At 41.6% G+C, this 9,385-nt stretch overlaps 1 protein-coding gene across 1 annotated transcript in view; it reads left to right on the top strand.

Moving 5' to 3' along the window:
• The first annotated feature begins 3,581 nt into the window (after positions 1-3,581).
• KBTBD12 (kelch repeat and BTB domain containing 12) overlaps positions 3,582-9,385 on the top strand; it is a 41,153-nt gene continuing 35,349 nt past the window's right edge. The window contains exon 1 of the mRNA XM_083869149.1: positions 3,582-3,666. The gene's annotated coding sequence lies outside the window, so the exon portion shown is untranslated. The remainder of the gene's footprint in view (positions 3,667-9,385) is intronic.

The raw sequence follows: 9,385 nt of genomic DNA, 5'->3' as shown, positions 1-9,385 counted from the left end.
AAAAAAAAAAAAACAAACCCAAGTCAATATTGTATCTGGACTGTCATAAGAGAATAGATAATACAATTAAACTTGAAATCTCTGTATTTCTGATTTTTTTTTCCCCTATGTACCCAAACTGGCACTGTTTATACAGATATGGTAACCAAAATATCATTACTGGTTCTGACAACAAATGGTTTGTAGAGCAACCATTGTAATGTGGTCCAGACCCACCCTGAGGGCTGAAGGCACTTGGGCTCTCTGCCCAGCTGGGAGATGCCAAAGCTGCCCACACAGCATGTGCTGGGAGCAAGGAGCAGCTGGGACATGAATGGTGCCGCTGCCACCGGCCCGTGCATTGGCTGAGTCTGGGGGCACCTCCACACTCAGCTGATGCCACCTGGATGAATGAACATGCCAGAACTATTCACAAGGGAAGTAAAGCAAACATGAGGTACCAGCTGCCAAACCAGAGGCTGCCTCACTCTCCAGAAAAAGAGGCTGAGGAGCCCCAAGAAACTGCTGAGGCGGGAGGTGAGAAGAGCAGTGGCCATGCTGGGGAGTCACCCATGGGTATGGAGTCCCCAAGCATGAGGGTCTCCTCTCTAAGCCACAATAATGTGCCACCATTTAATAACACAACTGTGTATTTTTCAGAGGAGAATGAGGTTCTGCTCTGAACCGTGGCAAGAGTGACAGAGGAGATGAGTTCAGCTCAGAAACTCGGTTGTGATGTTTCAGTGGCAGAAAAGAAAAACCATGTCCTGATGCCCACCAGAGTTTAGCTGAGCTGATGTAGCTCTCCTCTGAAGCAACTGGAACTAACTGTGGCTCATAGTCCTGCTTATGGCAAACCAAAGCAAAGCTTCACCCATGGACACTGTGTGCACCCACCCACCAGAACAGATGTCCTGCTTTTGGGTGAAGTGTGAATGTTGTGTAGCTGTTCTCAAAGTCTGGACTATGATAAACACACTCTTGGAAACTGGTCAGACTTTCTCCTAAAAAAAAGGCTATTTTCCCAATAAGTGAATCACTAAGAGTTGAGATTTAGAAAGGAATGTCTTTGCTCATGCAGCACCAGCATGTTTTGTATGACTGCTGTCATGCAGATACTGTTCTAAAACATTAAACTCAACACACATTTCCTAAACACTGATATATTTGCAGTAAACGTGCCTTTTCTGTCTCTGATGTCTACTCCTTCTCGTTGTTTTAAAATACACTGTGCTAAAAGATGACACATTTCTTGAATTATCACAGATACTCCTCCCTTTGGTTTTAGCTTAACAAAGTTCAGGAAAAACTTGTCTTCACCCACCTCTCAGCCATCCATTTTTACAATAAAAATCACCATGACAACAGATAATGATATCAGAATGAAAGTATTATGACTTAATTACATGAAGAAGGCGAAACCAGGCTTGGCATAAAGCAGAAAAAGCTTTTAATTCCAGCAAAAATATGGAGGGCACACACTTAATTTGTGACATCATGAAGTGCTGCTGAGCTGCATGACGGGGTGTCCCAGTAAATTCAGTGAAGTGCAAGAGAAATACTTGTAATTTCGTGAGCAATAAAGAGAAATTTGCCTTAAAAGTGTTAGTGTTTTTGTGAAACAGGCTCATTATAGAAATTATCAGAAGAAATGCACCCATAAAGGAAATGTGATTATTATTGAGGTAGTGGACTAGTTTCATATAAAAAAATTAACTACATAAATCCTCCATTGTTAACCAGCGCCATGCTATAAATTGTTCCATGTTAGAGGAGAACAGAGATATTCATGGGATATGGTCTATTATTATCACAGCTGTGGCATTTCATCAGGACACTGTTCTATCTTGGCTTCTGTGAGAGCTGTGGTATCAGATTTGGTATTTTTATTTCTAAGATAAATCTAAACATTTAATAAGAACAGTCTGGGAGTTCAGACAATATATATCTTTGTTATCTGGTCTATTGAATTCTCTGACAAGAATAAACTTTAATCAGTGGGATTCTTTTTCATAGTTTTGTTCACAAATGCTATGAAATATGCATTTAAAAGAATGTACTTTAATTTTTCCTGTAAACCAACAAACTGCTATAAGCAGCTGAACATTTCTGCACACTTTCTCTATGGATTTTAGAAAAACTGTGTAATAAAATCATCAGACTAAAAATCTAGATAAGGAAATACATTTCATTTTCAGTTTTCTCAGAAAATATTATGATCAATCAACCAATTAGCATGGCGAATAAAATGAATAAATTGATGCCATTTAAAAAAGAACATTCTGAAAGAATTCCTAATGTCTTTCTCAACTAAAAGTATTGGCTCAATATTAAACAGTTTTATAACCCTAAATTCTGCTTAATCTTTTTCCATCTTAAACATATGGAAATAAAAATAGTGTATTGTGGCCGTCTCTGTTCCTCTTTAGTTTTCAAAGTACAAGATATACATCAGAGCAGCCCCACTATTCTGGACCAGTTTAGTGGATCTGTTTCTGATCTACACCAACACAAACAAGAAGATAGCCATAAAGTATACAGACAACACTTCAGTTTGGTCAGAAATCCTTCAGCTCTTGGCAATCTCGCAGAAGGGCAGGAGGATCAGTTTGGGAAAACTTCTATCAGCTATGGAGACAGTGGCCTTGGTTTTGGAAATTACTTGGATAGGGTCAGCAAGGAATATCATCTGCTGTGGTTGGATAGTGTCCTGAGTTGTAGTGGAGGATGTACACAAAGTATTTATTCTATCACCATCTTCATGAGCTGTTAAACCAGGTGGGGCAATGTTTTCCCAGGCCCCTCCTTCGGGCTGTCTTTTGCTAATGGCCCATCAATGCCTGGCCCATGACTCACAGGTAACTCCCTCCGGGGGTTATCTCTGTTTAATGGGCCATCAAGGACCCACTTCACACTCATCATCCCATTGTGAGATGCTCTGCCCAGGGGGAGGAGCCAAGCATTCTCACTTGGTATAATCTGATATTTGGAACAATATAAGCAGCCCTGACCCACTGGATTCCCAGAGGACCAGAGCTACCAGACCTTTCTACAGGATTGCTGCTTCAGGAAGAGCAGCTCACCTGGACTGCTCCCACCACCCTGCTCAGGTTGTATTCTGACTCTGTCAGTGATCCTTTGTGTTATTGTATTTATTTTATTTTATTTGACCTTTTTACCTTTCTTCTTATTAAATTGTATTTCTGACTTGGAGCCTCTCACTGGTTTTGCTTTCAAACCACGACAGGTAGCCATGCCTCAGAGGTAGGTGGGTGTTCCTGTGCTGCTGCAGCCACCCAGGAACAGCTGCCACCCAGAGATATGCCTGGTTCTGTGCAAGGTCTGCGAGGGACACACAATTCCTGAAGTGGTCACCGACACCTGCTGTGGCTGCACCACCCCAAGGAAGAGTCTGATGCAGCCCAGCTAGTGCCAGGCAGGCAGCAGGGCAGGCAGCACACGGACAGGGGGTAAGGAGAACAGCACACCGGTGCCTGTTGGCTGTGTCCTAATGTCCCCTGTGCCTGACATTAGAGCTGCTCCTCATCCCAGCCAGGAGTCTAATGCAAGGCTATTTATAGCCCTGGCACCTCACTGTTACCAGGAGCTCTGTGCAGTGGTCTGAGACCTCTGCTCCCCTCTCCCATGCACTCTCACAGGCCCTTGCTGCTCCCAGCGTCGGAAAAGGTACATTTAAATCCCATCCCCACTTGGAACAGGAAAGGGAAGGCTATTTGGTGTTGGGACAGATGGGCAATGTGGAATCACCAGGGCCAAGCTTGCTCTGGGTTGCTGGGTGCATGAGAAACTTGTGGGCAGTGATACCTGAATGTCTTGGGGAACCTTTAAAGGTACTACAGAGGAGCATAAACACAAGGCCAGCTGCAAGGCAGCAACAGGGGGAGGAGGCTGTAGGACCCACTGTTGGTGCCAAAACTGAGCCCTCTCTGTTCCTTACAGTGCCTGCTGTCCAGTTCATAAAGGAATTGTAAGAGATTCATTACAAAGTTAGGACAGGAACCATTGATCAGCATCAAACCTGAGGTCTGTTTGCAGCTATATTGTGTTTGTCAGCAGTGTGGAAACAGGATCAGCCCGTGGATGCAGAAATTTCAGTGCCGGATGTCTATGCACAGTGGGGAAATTTGAATACTCCACAAACCTGCAAACATCTGGCATTGCTTCCAGATAGGAAGCTCAGAGAAGCTCTTGCTTCTTCCATCAGGGTATCTATATGTGCCTGGGACTGATCCCTGCCAAAGGGATGAACATTTTTAATATGAAGGTTCAGTGGGGGTTGCAGATTTAGGAGATACTGAATGTGTGTGTCAGTGCAGGGGCCATTTTGGAGGTGGTGATGTCTTGCTGCCATGGGTTGCTCTGAATTTTCCTTTCTGTGAATAAGGACATACCCACATATTTACTTGATAGTGATTGAAATTGTAACTGGAGAAATTCAGTGGTAAGTTTGGATTCAAACAGTAACAAATGGAATCCTGACATCAAGTTATAAGGGTTTATAATTTGCACTTTATTCTAATCTCACTGCTGAATGACAAGATTATTAAAAGTTTTTACATACTAGCATTTGCTCACCTGAGGGATGTATGCTCCAGAGTTATGTAAATATTAGCAATTAGAGTTCACAATCTTTTGTAAAAATGCAAAGATAGCCTAGTTTGCACAGTTATTAAATTATGTTTCTTATGATTGTGATACAATCCTGTTTACATTATATGATATAACCATTCCAGAAAGGGAGCCTTTCCTATACTAGCCAGTATGTTTAGAGAAATGCAAAAAGAAAAACCCTTAATGCCTTGTCAGGCTGCTTAAAGAGCTACTAAAATGCATTTTAGAAATACATCTGTCATAGATGCAAAGACTTGTGCATCCTCCTTCTGTGAATGAGTACTTCGCCATTTCAGTTAGTTTTTATTTGCAACAAAAATGATCTGCCTAAGTGAACTGTGAAAGAAATGGGCTTGGTGTGCATATCTTTAACTTCTATTCTTCTCATACAATTAATGCACATAATTGGCTCAGACTGGGGTTTGTACATAGGCATTTGTTTGTTAACAGAGCCACATCAATTTTCTACTTAAATTGTGGGATTCTTTTCACTGACTTCACTGAGCTTTGAACCAGATTAAGTCAGGTGAAGGCACATTCAAAAAGATGGCCTATAAGGTCTTTCATTTCCAGCTGCTTTGATTTTTTTCATGAATCTATAACAGTTTAAAGAAAAAAAAAATATGTCTGGTATTTGCTGAGATAGGATCAATATTAATCCAATCCCACATCTAGGCTCCTGTCTTGGCAGTAAACAGAGCTCAAACTGTCAAATCTTTCCAGAATCATAAACTACACAAAGGCTTTGAAAACTGATCAAAGCATCTTCAGGTCTCCAATGGTCAATCATGCTCCCAAACACAGTTTTTGAAGCTTTGCAAACTGCTTTAAAAATCTTCATGGGAGGTGCAAAGTTTCTCCTAGCTCAGAGAACCTTGTTGAGTTCCATTTTATTTTTATTTTAAATTAAGAGCAATGCAATAAGAAGGAAAATGAAGCTTCTGCGGAAAGGCCAGGCTATGTCTGTTGCAGTCTGAGTGGAGATGACTGCAGGCTGTGCTGGAGTGGGATGCTTGGAGCAGCAGGGTTGCAGGGGATGCACACATGGGAACACAACACTGCCACAGCTGCCTACATCTACAAAAGCAGCTTGTGGGTCAGCAGCCTGTCTCCTTGCACTGAGAGCCTCCTTTTGCACTACTTGCAGACTGTAACAAGCTAAGAAAGCTCCCATGACCCTGCCCAGCAGCACATCCCAGCAAGAACAGGCCTCTGCTTGGATATAGTGAGACATCAGAGTGTCTTGACTCAGGCTTCTCAGTAACAGAAACAAAGTGCCACAGAGATGTAGGGAGAAAAATAGTTAAAATCTCTCTCAGAAGGATTGTTAGACTTTATCTTGTATGGGCCAATGATGTAATTTGATTTGTAGTGTTAGTAGTTTCAAAACTTCGAAATTCCTCCTTTCCTGCCAGGAATAAATCAGTTCAGATCACCAGAACTGTACCTGCTATAGGGCTGATCCTGGGAGAATGAGAGGGCTGAGCAAGGAGGGTTCTTTCTATGACTTTAATAAAAGGTGATATCATCTGCCAAATCTTTTAGAATTCCCTAAATTATTTAAGGCTGAAGTTTTACCTTTAAAAGTGATGCAGACACTTCAGTTCCTGCATTAAACAGTGAGCTGAAGCAGGAGCTGGGCGTTTAACTTAATTAGATGCCTTTGAAAGCCTGAAAATCCTAATTCTCTAAGTAACTGGCAACTGACTGAATGGTACCCTGGATGCTGGTAGTTATAGTGAGACCTGGAACACATCCACACACTAAATGTATAATTGTTACAGAGAACCATCTTTTAGTCACACTTACCTGTAAGCCCATAGTTGTTGTTTTCCCACTTAATGTTCTGCCACAAGTCTGTAAATTTTATCTGGATAGAATGGATGAAATTAATTCAAGAAATCATATCTGAGTCAAAGCAAGAAAGTAAGTGTTCCCTGAAACTATGAATGACCTTTTCAGCACAGCTCTCAAGCCACTGACTAGAAATGCTTCCCAGTTTGACCACCAATAACTATCATTTGAATCTGTTTTTTCAGCCAACTGGGCACCTAACTGATGTTGGTTTAGTCCGTGGATTTCATCACAATTTGTCATGTGTGACCATATCAGTAGTCTTAAGACAAAGTATCTAATTTATCCCCTATTATCCCTGAAAAGAATGAAGAAAATTAGTTTGGATTGGCACAATTTGTTCTTGATAAATAGGTGCCATAACTGCTTTTATCACCTTGCTGCCCTCTAAATCCTTATAATTCAATCACATAATAATTTCTTCTGGCATCTTTCCAGGTGTCAGAATTAAGAGAATGATTATTATTATTATCCTATAGATATAGGAACATCTATAATTCATTGGAAGCTTCCTTAATATATACCATTATACTTTCCCTTGTATCAAGATTAGCATTATTATTTGCTCTTTTTGAGCACTGTGGGATCTTTTGCACAGTTTAAAATCTTGATCTTAAATGCCAGCACAGCCTTCATAATTGAACTCTGAGATTATAACATTATTATCATCCGGGTGCTGATTTCTGCCTCACTGTGGCTGTCAGCCAAATGTCATAATGCATACAATTAACAGATTTGCTTCTCAGCTTACTGATAACAAAGGAAGCACAAATAATTCATAGGCAGAGACACTGGCTCTTTGATGTGATTGAACTCTGATCCTTTCAGCACCTGAAGGGAGGCCGCCTTAAGGCAGGGCAGCCTCATTAAGGCAAAGAAAAAGGAAAAAAAAAAGGGAAAAAAAAAAAAAAAAAGCAGAGGGGGAAGAGGAGTAGGCAGGAGGTGCCCCCCACACTGGGTGCTGTGACCTCTGCTGAGCCAGGTCCTGCAGCTCCCACCCTCCCACCATGATACAGAAATAGGAGATTCCTCCTGTAAAGACAAAAAAAATCTATGTCACAGACAAAAAAATACAGACAAAATAATGTCTCTAATTACAGAGTAGCTTTTTTATCCCCCCAGAGGGTGGGGGAAATTCCTGATGAGCTACTTCCATGTGTTTTACAGTCCCTTTGCACTGGAGCAGTTCAAAGAGCCCGCAGTGTAACTGAGAATTGAGGACAGCATTTATTTATAGTTTGATGGCCTCATAAATGCTGGAGAGCTGAGCTCACAGCAGTGTGCTTCTTTATGTTTTAAACTGCTCATACAGTATGCTACTACCTTGCAAAGTGTATGCTGGAGCTCCTGCATACTATTATATATGGCTCTTCATAAGGTTCATGGCACAAAGGCAAAAAGGAAAAGGTGAAATTAGACTAACTAAATAGTTGATATAAAACTTAAAGTAGAAGAGAGAGATGGAGAATAATTAATAGCCCAGCTCTCAAATAAAGTAACATCTAATGGAGGTTTGCACCTGAATCCATTTTTCACAGTAGAAGAAAAAAGTATCCCAAGATTCTGAGTAAGGCATTAACTCTGATTTCAGCTCCTGGTGACATTATAAAGGATTTGAACCTTGCACTGGAATTTTTATAATGACAACCCAGCCTCTGACACAATCTCAGAGCACTGTCTTGCTGCAAATTATATTTGTATCACACTTATCTTCTCTTTTACTATCAATGTACCATCTTTTCCCCTCTGTAACCTAGAGGGAAAGCAAAACAGCACTGTTTCATCATTACCCTTTAATAGTCTTTTCAGTGATATAAAGAAGAATATTAATATCCTTCCTATGACCTCACATAAACACTGCTAAAAGCCAAGAGGGAAGTGACAAGTTTGCAGCTAAAGAACAGGGATGAATTTCTGAAGTTAATGAAAAGATTTCACCTCTGGGTTTTAGTCCCATTTTCCTTTTAACCTTTTAGCTTCAGTTTCCTCAGCTGTAGAATGGAGAAACTAGACTCACAGGCAAGTCAACAGCACAATTTGTTGAGTACAGTTCAGTCAGGAGCTGGCTGTGCTGTCAAAGCACAGAGATAAAGAAGGTGTGTTCTGACAAGGAAAAGTGAATTTTGTCTTCTTGCAGGTGTGAGGTAACCACACTCTTCCTACAGCTCTGCCTGGGGAAGCAGCGTTGCTCTGCAGAGCTTAATGAGGTGGGTGAAGGCAGGTTGGAGGGTTGCAGTGATCCTGCCTGGGAGGTGCAGACTCTGCACATCATGAGGTGATGGTTGGGTGTCGCTGTTAGGGACACGAAAGAACCACACACTCACCATCAAGTTGAAGTGAGGAAAAGAAGGGGCAGTTTATTATGATTTAGGGTTTAAATAGGATTAGGAATTTGGTTGAGGATTGGTAGGTGAGAGGAACACCTCTCTGACCCCAATGGTCAATTCAGAAGTCCATCAGCAAGAAATATGAAAACAAACTACAGTGTTTTGAGAGACTCCAGTTTAAGAATGTAAACACTCATCAGAAGGCTAAAGAATCAGGGTGACATTTGGGTATAGACCAGGTCCAGAAGAGGCCACCTCATCTCCTGCTCCCAGGGGCAGCTCCTGGGGAGGGTGCCCAGAGCAGACCTATCAGCTTTTAGGTGGCAGGGGAGACCACCTACCCTGAATGCAGATGAGCACTGCCCTCCATTGCCTGGGGAGTGGTGTAGGATCAGATTATTGTCCATCAGATACAAATACCTCAAGTAGCATATAAATGGCATGAGTTATGTTTTGCCTCAACATTGTCATTGCTGAGACCTTACTGATGAAAGAGCAGATGAGATGGCTGCCAAGGTGTTGTGCCAGATGTGCTGACCACTGGTATGAACACTTTAAAATTCACTAATCTAATGAACAGTGTAAACACTGAC

Source organism: Zosterops lateralis, assembly GCF_965231275.1.
Source record: "Zosterops lateralis genome assembly, chromosome: 11".
NCBI classification, from domain to species: Eukaryota; Metazoa; Chordata; class Aves; order Passeriformes; family Zosteropidae; genus Zosterops; species Zosterops lateralis.
Note: the sequence above shows the minus strand (reverse complement) of the source record. Positions and strands in the feature narration are given on the sequence as shown.